This window comes from Hyperolius riggenbachi, chromosome 12 (assembly GCF_040937935.1).
Source record: "Hyperolius riggenbachi isolate aHypRig1 chromosome 12, aHypRig1.pri, whole genome shotgun sequence".
Classification (NCBI taxonomy): Eukaryota; Metazoa; Chordata; class Amphibia; order Anura; family Hyperoliidae; genus Hyperolius; species Hyperolius riggenbachi.
In genome coordinates, this window is record NC_090657.1 from 221,798,216 (window position 1) to 221,812,949 (window position 14,734).

Genomic DNA, 14,734 nt, shown 5'->3' on the forward strand with positions numbered 1-14,734 from the left:
TATAGGTAGTTATTTATAGGTTCACCAGTTTAGGTAGCCAGGTATAAATGCCCCTATATAGGTAGCCAGGTATAGCTGCCCCAATATAGGTAGCCCCAGTATAGGTAGCCCCACCCAGTATAGATATCCAGGTATAGGTTCTCCCCAGTATAGTTAGCCAGGTATAGGGGCCCCCAGTATAGGTAGCCAGGTATAGGTAGGCTAGTATAGGTGCCTCCAGTATATGTTAGTTAGGTATAGATGTTTTTGTTGAATCGCAACAACTTTAGCAGTGCAAACTCTTACCCAGCACGGCTACCTATACTGCGAGCACCTATACCTGGCTATCTCTTCTGGAGGCAACTATACCTGGCTACCTATACTGGGGGCACCTATACCGGGCTACCTATACTGGGGCACCTATACCTGGCTACCTATACTGGGGGCACCTATACCGGGCTACCTATACTGGGGCACCTATACCTGGCTACCTATACTGGGGCACCTATACCTGGCTACCTATACTGGGGGCACCTATACCTGGCTATCTCTTCTGGAGGCAACTATACCTGGCTACCTATACTGGGGGCACCTATACCTGGCTATCTATACTGGGGCACCTATACCTGGCTACCTATACTGGGGCAACTATACCTGGCTTCCTATACTGGGGGCACCTATGCCGGGCTACCTATACTGGGGGCACCTATGCCGGGCTACCTATACTGGGAGCACCTATACCTGGCTACCTATACTGGGAGTACCTATACCTGGCTACCTATACTGGGGGCACCTATACCTGGCTACTTATATTGGGGGCACCTATACCTGGCTATCTCTCCTGGGGGTACCTATACCTGGCTAACCAATACTGGGACACCTAATAAAGGGAGGCCCTGCCCAGTATTAGTATAATGTTCCTAATAAAGGGAGACCCTGCCCAGTATTAGTATAGTGTTCCTAATAAAGGGAGGCCCTGTCCAGTATTAGTATAGTGTTCCTAATAAAGGGAGGCCCTGTCCAGTATTAGTATAGTGTTCCTAATAAAGGGAGGCCCTGTCCAGTATTAGTATAGTGTTCCTAATAAAGGGAGGCCCTGTCCAGTATTAGTATAGTGTTCCTAATAAAGGGAGGCCCTACCCAGTATTAGTATAGTGTTCCTAATAAAGGGAGGCCTTGCCCAATGTTAGTATAGTGCTCCTAATAAAGGGAGGCCTTACCCAGTATTAGTATAATGTTCCTAATAAAGGGAGACCCTGCCCAGTGTTAGTATAGTGTTCCTAATAAAGGGAGGGCCTACCCAGTATTAGTATAGTGTTCCTAATAAAGGGAGGCCCTGTCCAGTATTAGTATAGTGTTCCTAATAAAGGGAGGCCCTGCCCAGTATTAGTATAGTGTTCCTAATAAAGGGAGACTCTACCCAGTATTAGTATAGTGTTCCTAATAAAGGGAGGCCCTGCCCAGTATTAGTATAGTGTTCATAATAAAGGGAGACCTACCCAGTATTAGTATAGTGTTCTTAATAAAGGGAGGCCCTGCCCAGTATTAGTATATAGTGTTCCTAATAAAGGGAGGCCCTGCCCAGTATTAGTATAGTGTTCCTTATAAATGGAGGCTCTACCCAGTATTAGTATAGTGTTCCTTATAAAGGGGGGCCCTACCCAGTATTCGTATAGTGTTCCTAATAAAGGGAGGCCCTGCCCAGTATTAGTATAGTGTTCCTTATAAAGAAAGACCCTGCCCAGTATTAGTATAGTGTTCCTAATAAAGGGAGGCCCTGCCCAGTATTAGTATAGTGTTCCTTATAAAGGGAGGCTCTACCCAGTATTAGTATAGTGTTCCTTATAAAGGGAGGCTCTACCCAGTATTAGTATAGTGTTCCTTATAAAGGTAGACCCTACCCAGTATTAGTATAGTGTTCCTAATAAAGGGAGGCCTTGCCCAGTATTAGTATAGTGTTCCTAATAAAGGGAGGCCCTGCCCAGTATTAGTATAGTGTTCCTAATAAAGGGAGGCCCTACCCAGTATTAGTATAGTGTTACTAATAAAGGGAGGCCCTGCCCAGTATTAGTATAGTGTTCCTAATAAAGGGAGGCCCTACCCAGTATTAGTATAGTGTTCCTAATAAAGGGAGGCCCTGCCCAGTATTAGTATAGTGTTCCTAATAAAGGGAGGCCCTACCCAGTATTAGTATAGTGTTCCTAATAAAGGGAGGCCCTGCCCAGTATTAGTATAGTGTTCCTAATAAAGGGAGGTCCTGCCCAGTATTAGTATAGTGTTCCTAATAAAGGGAGGCCATGCCCAGTATTAGTATAGTGTTCCTAATAAAGGGAGGCCCTATCCAGTATTAGTATAGTGTTCCTAATAAAGGGAGGAACTACCCAGTATTAGTATAGTGTTCCTAATAAAGGGAGGCCCTACCCAGTATTAGTATAGTGTTCCTAATAAAGGGAGGCCCTACCCAGTATTAGTATAGTGTTCCTAATAAAGGGAGGCCCTACCCAGTATTAGTATAGTGTTACTAATAAAGGGAGGCCCTACCCAGTATTAGTATAGTGTTACTAATAAAGGGAGGCCCTACCCAGTATTAGTATAGTGTTCCTTATAATTTGTCTAGTGAGTGAGATACACCAGCGCACAACCTTTGAACAGAGTGTAGATTTGCATTATGCCTAGTCACCAGAAATCATCACTTTATCATCACTTTTGCTGGTTTTGGCGGCAGCCAGGTAGATTAGGCTACAGAGTGTGACATGGCATTGCTGTGATGTTTCATCACTGGCTGCAGTTTATTGCTTCGGGCAGCTTGGCGTTCAGACACAGATAAACTTTCCCTTACATTTATTGACTCTCATTTCTCCTAAACCACAACCTGCACATTTATAGGCAAAGTCCACCAAATCCAGGAAGAGGCAAGGGAGGTGGCCAATGTCATACACCGCAGCCCCCACTGGAGGCGCTGTGACAGGCCCACTGACTCTGGAAGGCAGACCTACACAATATGCATGTGTAAGGCAGACTTGCGGTTATGAAGGGATCCTTTTGTAAAACACAATTCTTCTCAATCATTAAAGGGAGTCTAAACTGAGAAGGATATGGATTTTTCCTTTTTAAAATAATACCAGTTGCCTGACTCTCCTGCTGATCCTGTGTCTCTAATACGTGTAGCCACAGCCCCTGAACAAGCATGCAGATCAGGTGCTCTGACTGAAGTCAGACTGGATTAGCTACATGCTTGTTTCAGGTGTGTGATTCTGCCACTACTGCAGCCAAAGAGACCAGCAGGACTTCCAGGCAACTGGTATTGATTAAAAGGAAACATCCATATCCATAGTCCCCAACCGTCTGGTTTTCTTCGGGATTCTCCCAATTTTAGGGGGCTCTCCCGCTATCCCGGTATGAGCCCCCCAAGTCCCGGGCGTCTGTCAGTATTGACAGCCGCCCATAACAGGAGGGGAGCAGCACAGTGGAGGTAGAGCTTTGGGCGGCGGCGGAGAAGGGGGCCATCTCCCCCCCTTCCCTCACCTTATGGTGCTCTGCCTCCCTCGCTCTCCCCTCCGATACAAGTTTGGCGGCGTTTGGCACTTGGCAGCGGGCGGGACTTACCTTCCGTGTCGCTCCATGCGCCGGCCGGAAGTTCTGGTTCTGCAGCCACTGCTCTGGTCTGGATCAGACCAGAGTAGTGGTAAATCATCCCGCGCCGGCGACGAGACCAGACGGGACAGAGACACGGAAGGTAAGTTCCGCGCCTCTGCCAGCCACCGCACTTAGTTCCGGAGGGGACAGCGAGGGAGGGAGAGCACTCTAAGGTGAGGGAGGGGGGGGATGGCCCCCCTTCTCCATCGCTGCCCACCGCTCTCCCTCTTCTCTGCACTGCTCCCCTCCTGCGGGGGGGGGGGGGACACCTGGCTACCTATTCTGGGCACATATACACCTGCCTACATATACTGGCTACATACACCTGCCTACATATACTGGCTACATACACCTGCCTACATATACTGGCTACATATATACCCTGGCTACATATACTGGCTACATATACACCTGCCTACATATACTGGCTACATATACACCTGCCTACATATACTGGGGACATATACACCCTGGCTACAGATACTGGCTACATATACACCTGCCTACATATACTGGCTACATATACACCCTGGCTACATATACTGGCTACATATACACCTGCCTACATATACTGGCTACATATACACCTGCCTACATATACTGGCTACATATACACCTACCTACATATACTGGCTACATATACACCCTGGCTACATATACTGGCTACATATACACCTGCCTACATATACTGGCTACATATACACCTACCTACATATACTGGCTACATACACCTGCCTACATATACTGGCTACATATACACCTGCCTACATATACTGGCTACATATACACCTGTCTACATATACTGGCTACATATACACCTACCTACATATACTGGCTACATATACACCCTGGCTACATATACTGGCTACATACACCTGCCTACATATACTGGCTACATACACCTGCCTACATATACTGGGGACATATACCCCTGTCTACATATACTGGCTACATATACACCTGCCTACATATACTGGCTACATATACACCTGCCTACATATACTGGCTACATATACACCTGCCTAAATATACTGGCTACATACACCTGCCTACATATACTGGCTACATACACCTGCCTACATATACTGGGGACATATACCCCTGTCTACATATACTGGCTACATATACACCTGCCTACATATACTGGCTACATATACAGGATCTTCTCAAAAAATTAGCATATTGTAATAAAGTTCATTATTTTCTGTAATGTACTGATAAACATTAGACTTTCATATATTTTAGATTCAAATACACACAACTGAAGTAGTTCAAGCCTTTTGTTGTTTTAATATTGATGATTTTGGCATACAGCTCATGAAAACCCAAAATTCCTATCTCAAAAAATTAGCATATTTCATCCGACCAATAAAAGTAAAGTGTTTTTAAAACAAAAAAAAGTCAACCTTCAAATAATTATGTTCAGTTATGCACTCAATACTTGGTCGGGAATCCTTTTGCAGAAATGACTGCTTCAATGCGGTGTGGCATGGAGGCAATCAGCCTGTGGCACTGCTCAGGTGTTATGGAGGCCCAGGATGCTTCGATAGCGGCCTTACGCTCATCCAGAGTGTTGGGTCTTGCATCTCTCAACTTTCTCTTCACAATATCCCACAGATTCTCTATGGGGTTCAGGTCAGGAGAGTTGGCAGGCCAATTGAGCACAGTAATACCATGGTCAGTAAACCATTTACCAGTGGTCTTGGCACTGTGAGCAGGTGCCAGGTCGTGCTGAACAATGAAGTCTTCATCTCCATAAAGCTTTTCAGCAGATGGAAGCATGAAGTGCTCCAAAATCTCCTGATAGCTAGCTGCATTGACCCTACCTTTGATAAAACACAGTGGACCAACACCAGCAGCTGACATGGCACCCCAGACCATCACTGACTGTGGGTACTTGACACTGGACTTCAGGCATTTTGGCATTTCCCTCTCCCCAGTCTTCCTCCAGACTCTGGCACCTTGATTTCCGAATGACATGTAGTTGCTTTCATCCAAAAAAAGTACTTTGGACCACTGAGCAACAGTCCAGTGCTGCTTCTCTATAGCCCAGGTCAGGCGCTTCTGCCGCTGTTTCTGGTTCAAAAGTGGGTTCATGCTTCCATCTGCTGAAAAGTTTTATGGAGATGAAGATTTCATTTTTCAGCACGACCTGGCACCTGCTCACAGTGCCAAAACCACTGATAAATGGTTTACTGACCATGGTATTACTGTGCTCAATTGGCCTGCCAACTATCCTGACCTAAACCCCATAGAGAATCTGTGGGATATTGTGAAGAGAAAGTTGAGAGATGCAAGACCCAACACTCTGGATGAGCTTAAGGCCGCTATCGAAGCATCCTGGGCCTCCATAACACCTGAGCAGTGCCACAGGCTGATTGCCTCCATGCCACGCCGCATTGAAGCAGTCATTTCTGCAAAAGGATTCCAGACCAAGTATTGAATGCATAACTGAACATAATTATTTGAAGGTTGACTTTTTTTGTTTTAAAAACACTTTTCTTTTATTGGTCGGATGAAATATGCTAATTTTTTGAGATAGGAATTTTGGGTTTTCATGAGCTGTATGCCAAAATCATCAATATTAAAACAACAAAAGGCTTGAACTACTTCAGTTGTGTGTATTTGAATCTAAAATATATGAAAGTCTAATGTTTATCAGTACATTACAGAAAATAATGAACTTTATCACAGTATGCTAATTTTTTGAGAAGATCCTGTACACCTGCCTACATATACTGGCTACATATACACCTGCCTACATATACTGGCTACATACACCTGCCTACATATACTGGCTACATACACCTGCCTACATATACTGGCTACATACACCTGCCTACATATACTGGCTACATATACACCTGCCTACATATACTGGCTACATATACACCTGCCTACATATACTGGCTACATATACACCTGCCTACATATACTGGAACATATACACCTGCCTACATATACTGGGACATATACACCTGCCTACATATACTGGCTACATATACACCTGCCTACATATACTGGCTACATATACACCTGCCTACATATACTGGAACATATACCCCTGCCTACATATACTGGGGACATATACCCCTGCCTACATATACTGGCTACATATACACCTGCCTACATATACTGGCTACATATACACCTGCCTACATACAGTGGTGTGAAAAACTATTTGCCCCCTTCCTGATTTCTTATTCTTTTGCTTGTTTGTAACACTCAAATGTTTCTGCTCATCAAAAACCGTTAACTATTAGTCAAAGATAACATAATTGAATACAAAATGCAGTTTTAAATGATGGTTTTTATTATTTAGTGAGAAAAAAAACTCAAAACCTACATGGCCCTGTGTGAAAAAGAAATTGCCCCCTGAACCTAATAACTGGTTGGGCCACCCCTAGCAGCAATAACTGCAATCAAGCGTTTGCGACAACTTGCAACGAGTCTTTTACAGCGCTCTGGAGGAATTTTGGCCCACTCATCTTTGCAGAATTGTTGTAATTCAGCTTTATTTGAGGGTTTTCTAGCATGAACCGCCTTTTTAAGGTCATGACACAACATCTCAATAGGATTCAGGTCAGGACTTTGACTAGGCCACTCCAAAGTCTTCATTTTGTTTTTCTTCAGCCATGCAGAGATGGATTTGCTGGTGTGTTTTGGGTCATTGTCCTGCTGCAGCACCCAAGATCGCTTCAGCTTGAGTTGACGAACAGATGGCCAGACATTCTCCTTCAGGATTTTTTGGTAGACAGAAGAATTAATGGTTCCATCTATCACAGCAAGCCTTCCAGGTCCTGAAGCAGCAAAACAACCCCAGACCATCACACTACCACCACCATATTTTACTGTTGGTATGATGTTCTTTTGCTGAAATGCTGTGTTACTTCTACGCCAGATGTAACGGGACACGCACCTTCCAAAAAGTTCAACTTTTGTCTCGTCGGTCCACAAGGTATTTTCCCAAAAGTCTTGGCAATCATTGAGATGTTTTTTTTTAGCAAGATTGAGACGAGCCTTAATGTTCTTTTTGCTTAAAAGTGGTTTGCGCCTTGGATATCTGCTATGCAGTCCGTTTTTGCCCAGTCTCTTTCTTATGGTGGAGTCGTGAACACTGACCTTAATTGAGGCAAGTGAGGCCTGCAGTTCTTTAGATGTTGTCCTGGGGTCTTTTGTGGCCTCTCGGATGAGTTTTCTCTGCGCTCTTGGGGTAATTTTGGTCGGCCGGCCACTCCTGGGAAGGTTCATCACTGTTCCATGTTTTTGCCATTTGTGGATAATGGCTCTCACTGTGGTTCGCTGGAGTCCCAAAGCTTTAGAAATGGCTTTATAACCTTTACCAGACTGATAGATCTCAATTACAGTACTTTTGTTCTCATTTGTTCCTGAATTTCTTTGGATCTTGGCATGTCTAGCTTTTGAGGTGCTTTTTGTCTACTTCTCTGTGTCAGATAGCTCCTAATTAAGTGATTTCTTGATTGAAACAGGTGTGGCAGTAATCTGGCCTGGGGGTGACTACAGAAATTGAACTCAGGTGTGATAAACCACAGTTAAGTTATTTTTTAACAAGGGGGGCAATCACTTTTTCACACAGGGCCATGTAGATTTTGAGTTTTTTTTCTCACTAAATAATAAAAACCATTATTTAAAACTGCATTTTGTGTTCAATTATGTTATCTTTGACTAATAGTTAACGGTTTTTGATGAGCAGAAACATTTAAGTGTGACAAACATGCAAAAGAATAAGAAATCAGGAAGGGGGCAAATAGTTTTTCACACCACTGTATACTGGGACATATACACCTGCCTACATATACTGGGACATTTACACCTGCCTACATATACTGGGACATATACACCTGCCTACATATACTGGCTACATATACACCTGGCTACCTATTCTTGGCACATATACACCTGCCTACATATACTGGGTACATATACACCTGCCTACATATACTGTGGACATATAACCCTGCCTACATATACTGGCTACATATACACCTGCCTATATACTGGGATATATACACCCTGGCTACATATAATAGGCACAGATCCCCCTGGCTACATATACGGGGCACATATACCCCTGGCTACATATACTGGGCACATATACCCCTGTCTATATATACTGGGCAAATATACCCCTGTCTATATATACTGGGCACATATACCCCCTGCCTACATATACTGGGCACATATACCCCTGCCTACATATACTGGGCACATATACCCCCTGCCTACATATACTGGGCACATATACCCCTGCCTACATTTACTGGGACATTTACCCCCTGACTACATATACTGGGGACATATACCTCTGGCTACATATACTGGGCACATATATTTCTGGCTACATATACTGGGGACATATACCTCTGGCTACATATACTGGGCACATATATCCCTGGCTACATATACTGGGGACATACCTCTGGCTACATATACTGGGCACATATATCCCTGGCTACATATACTGGGGACATATACACCTGGCTACATATACTGGGCACATATACCTCTGGCTACATATACTGGGCACATATATCCCTGGCTACATATACTGGGCACATATCCCCCTGCCTACATATACTGGGCACACATACCTCTGGCTACATATACTGGGCACATATACCTCTGGCTACATATACTGGGCACATATATCCCTGGCTACATATACTGGGCACATATACCCCTGACTACATATACTGGGCACATATATCCCTGGCTACATATACTGGGGACATATACCTCTGGCTACATATACTGGGCACATATATTCCTGGCTACATATACTGGGCACATATATTCCTGGCTACATATACTGGGCACATATACCGGGCACATATACCCCCTGGCTACATATACTGGGGACATATATCCCTGGCTACATATACTGGGGACATATACCTCTGGCTACATATACTGGGCACATATATCCCTGGCTACATATACTGGGGACATATACCTCTGGCTACATATACTGGGCACATATATTCCTGGCTACATATACTGGGCACATATACCTCTGGCTACATATACTGGGCACATATATCCCTGGCTACATATACTGGGGACATATACCTCTGGCTACATATACTGGGCACATATATCCCTGGCTACATATACTGGGGACAGCTGGCTGTTTGTATGAGGGATATATTTATTAAAAAATATAAGGGCATCAATATTAAAAAAAAAATCTTCAAAAAACTTTATGGTAGGTGTGACTTGGGGGTGTGGTTAGGGGTGTGGCCTGTGGCCCGATTTCTAATTTTAAAATGTTGGGAGTTATGCATATCCCTCTCAGTTTAGGTTCCCTTTAAAGTGAACCCGAGGTGAGAGTGATATGGGGGCTGCCATATTAATTTCTTATTAAACAATGCCAGTTGCCTGGCAGCCCTGCTGGTCTATTTGGCTGCAGTAGTGTCTGAATCACACACCTGAAACAAGCATGCAGCAAAACTTGTCGGATATGACAATAATGCCAGAAGCACTTGATCTGCTGCATCCTTGTTCAGGGGCTATGGCTAAAAGTATTGGAGAGGATCAGCAGGAAAGCCAGGCAACTGGAAATAAATATGGCAGCCTCCATATCACTCATCTCGGGTTCACTTTAATGAAATTATTCAACAGAGAAAGTTTGAAAAAGTTGTCCGTTTTAAATCAGCTGTAAACAGAATTGTTAAGGAGGACCTGTATTGAAATGACATAATTAATACAATTGCTTATTTTTTGCAATATTCATTTATATATTATTTAGTCAGTGTTTGCCCATTGTAAAGTCTTTCCTCTCCCTGATTTACATTCTGACATTTATCACATGGCGACATCTTTAGTCCCGCCAGGTGATCTGTACGGAATGTTCGTTACTGAGAGTTCTATGCACAGAAGGAGATACTGCTTGCTTGGCAGGTGGAAAAAGCTGTTATTACCCACAATGCAATGAGACTCACAGGCAGCAAACTGTAGTACTATCTTTGCATGCATTAGATCATTGATCTTTAGTTTTTTGCTATACAATTTGTCGGCTGCCTTGCCCCATCACCTCCCCCCCCCCCCCCCCCCCCCCGAAACTACCGCCGACAAATTGTCGTACTGTGGCGCAGGCGCAGTAGTATGGGCTAAGGTGGAAATACCTAAGCCGTTTTGGGTCCGCTGTACCGTGCAGGCGATTTGCCTCCCCCCTCCCGAGGTAAGTGATCCCCAGGGGCACTTTTCAACGTTACAGGTTTTCTTTTAACATTTTTGTCTAATATAATTATCACCTATTAGCTGGGAGTCAGGACCATGGCCCTGACATCACTCTGTGGGAGGGGTTTCACCACAGTATCAGCCATACAGACCTGCCCTGATGATCTATTTTAGAAAAGGTAAAGATTTCTCAAGGAAAGTGGGTATCATCTACTGATTGGGATACAGTTGTTCTTTAACAGTAAATTTACACTGAATCCTATGCACATGTCACATCGCTACAACATTCAGCACCCGCAACATTGTAACACATCCGCCATCCTTTGTTATGCAAGCGTCGCATACGCAGTGTGTTCAGTAACACTGATTGGTGCAAGGGAACATGTGTTCCCCGAGCCAATCTGTGCCCGTTTTTCATCTTTTTTTGTGAATGATCGCTGCCCATCAGCCAGTGCTGTCTGTGCCTGATGCCCCCGGGTATCACACACTGAATGCTGGAATCTGCTCAGCCATGCCACAGTGTGCCCAGGCCCCTATCTATGGATAGAGGCGCCGGCGGTCCAATCCTGCGTTTCTATATTGCTACAATGAGAGTGATAAGAACCGCAGAGGCTCTTGCCATGTAACACAATATCTTGGCTGCAGCCGCACATTACATACAGCCCGGCAGTGCTCAGGAATGGATGGAAAGTACCCAGCGCTGTAAACACACAATGATTGTTTAAACTCTACCTACAGCCTGGGTGTGCCAAGACCTCACCTGACCCGACTCCACCCGAGTGCCAACATCCAAGTAGTGCAAAGAGCCGGGCGCTGCCAGCGGGAGCGGAAACTGCTGAGCGGCCATGATTCCTTTTTTTTTTTTTTTACCTTTGCAATTTTAGCATTCATTTGCTTAGTTGCATTGAGTAAATACAGATGGGATACTTATTTTTGTGTCTTCATTTAAAAAAATTTGTGAATATTTTGATTCTTTTCTAAATCCCCTCTAAGTGTAAACAATCCACTTTAACCCATTCGCGTTCCGTCGTTTTCACGTGAGAAATGTTCACCTCCCATTCATTAGCCTATAACTTTATCACTACTTATCACAATGCACTGATCTATATCTTGTTTTTTCCGCCACCAATTAGGCTTTCTTTGGGTGGTACATTTTGCTAAGAGCCACTTTACTGTAAATGCATATTAACAGGAAGAATAAGAAAAAAATGGAAAAATTCATTATTTCTCAGTTTTCAGCCATTATAGTTTTAAAATAATACATGCTGCCTCCATAATTAAAACTCACGTATTGTATTTGCCCATATGTCCCGGTTATTACGCCGTTAAAATTATGTCCCTATCACAATGTATGGCGACAATATTTTATTTGGAAATAAAGGTGCATTTTTTCCATTTTGCATCTATCACTATTTACAAGTTTAAAATAAAAAAAATATAGAAATATTTCATCTTTACATTGATATTTAAAAAGTTTAGACCCTTAGGTAAATATTTACATGTTTGTTTTTTTTATTGTAATGGTTTTTTTTTTTTATAGTAAACATTTTATTTGGGTAGTTTTGGGAGGGTGTGGGGTAAACAATAGATTTATAATGTAAATGTGTGTTAATTTTTATTTTTTTTTACTTTCAGTTGTAGTATTACTTTTTGGCCACAAGATGGCGGCCATGAGTTTGTTTACATGACGTCACTCTAAGCGTAACACACGCTTAGAGTGACGCATCGGGGAGGGAACAGCCAGAAAAAAGCACAGCTTCCGAGAGAAGCTGTCGCTTTTTCAGCGGGGGAGAGCAATCAGTGATCGGGCACCATAGCCCGATTCACTGATTGCCTGGCTAACGAACCGTGGGCCGGGAGCGCGCGGTAGCGCGCATGGTTCCTGGACGTAGTTTCTACGTCCAGGAACCAAAATAGGTTAAAGTGGCTTTAAACCTACTATTATTTTTGTAGTAAAATCATTCTTCAGTTACAACTGTTAGTAATGTTATTTTTCCGCCTTACCACAAAGTGGCGCTGTATCACGGAGGAATTTAAACCGAATGTAATACATTTCCAACTGCACTGAGCAAACAAGGGGGGGGCAGGACCCAAGCAGTACATTTGATTTTTTTTTTAAATACTGATTTCTGAGTAAGGTTATTAGTGCTCTCATTAGAAAATTAGTTAATAAACTGACTTTGGTTCCACAACTGCTTTCATGACTGCAATATTTATTACCAAGATGTAGGAGGAGTGGAAAAAATAAAATCTAGACTTTCTGTGAGACCTTAAAGTACAGCCGAAGCGAGAAGGATATGGAGGCTGCCATAGTTATTTCCTATTAAACAATACCAGTTTCTTGGCAGCCCTTCTTGTCTATTTGGCTGCAGTAGTGTCTGACTCACACACCTGAAACAAGCATGCAGATAATCCAGTCAGATTATGTAATCTGCAACACAAGTAGAAACCTGGGGGCACCTGGCTGGTGGGTTCCAGTGACTAGTCTGTTGTACAGGCAGAGGTGATGCTGTGAGCTATCCAGGCAAGCTAAATGTGCTTTAGACCAGTATGAAAGGAATCACCGCAGTCCGTACTTCCGTTATGCTAATAGGCTCCGCCCCTTAGAGATGAGCAGTTGTTGCTAGGAACTGACTGTGTGTGTTACGATGAATGAGGTGGGCATTATGAGAACGAAGCAGACAACCTTCATATGGGGAGGAGCAACGGGGGTACCGATGATAGCCTATTGGCTAAACTGTGGCTGTACAAACAAACACAGAACACTTATATCACGCTTTTCTCCTGGCGGACTCAAAGCGCCAGAGCAGCAGCCACTAGGACGCGCTCTATAGGCAGTAGCAGTGTTAGGGAGACTTGCCTAAGGTCTCTTACTGAATAGGTGCTGGCTTACTGAACAGACAGAGCCGAGATTCACACCCAGGTCTCCTGTGTCAGAGGCAGAGCCCTTAATCATTACACCATCCAGCCACCACTGTAAAGTGCATAAGTGAGGTACTGTACGGCCGCAGTCTCAGTTCAGTTCCTAGCAAGGATTGTGTGTCTATGGGGCGGAGCCTATTAATGTATTGGAAGTCTCCAGTGCCAGACACACTTAAAGGACCACTATTGCGAAAAAAGTAGGCAGTTAAAGGGGCACTATGGCAAAAAAATGTAAAATGTAAAATATGTGCAAACATAAACAAATAAGAGGTGTGTTTTGTCCAGAGTAAAATGAGCCATAAATTACCTTTCTCCTATGTTGCTGTCACTTACAGTAGTAGTAGAAATCTGACAGAAGCAACAGTTTTTAGGCTAGCCCATCTCTTCATAGGGGATTCTCAGGGATTTATTTATTTTCAAAAGCACTTAGTGAATGGCAGTTGCTCCGTCCAACTGCCAAAAAACTGTGTAGCGAGCAGGGATTTTAGGGAATATCTTTATAAATTGATAAGTCTTGCTGAGAATCCCCTATATGAAGAGATGGACTAGTCTAAAACCTGCCGCTTCTGTCAGATTTCTCCTGCCTACTGTAAGTGACAGCAACATAGGAGAAGAGTAATTTATGGCTCATTTTACTCTGGAAAAAACATACTGCTTAATTGTCTGTTTGCACGTGTATTACAGTTTGCAATTTTTTGCCATAGTGCCCCTTTAAAATTTGACAGAACCGGTTTTGGGCCAGTCCATCGCCTCATGGGGGATTCTCAAGGATTTCTATTGTTTTCAAAAGCATTTCCTGAACAGCAATTTAACTACCCAAACAGTAAGATGTCAGCCAGCCTCCCTACTCACTTGCAGACTATTTTGTCAGTTAGACTTTGCAACTGCTGTTCAGGAAATGCTGTTGAAAATAAAGAAAACCCTGAGAATCCCCTATGAGGAGATGGACTGGGCCAAAACCTGTCGGTTCTGTCAGATTTTAGCTGCATACTTTTTT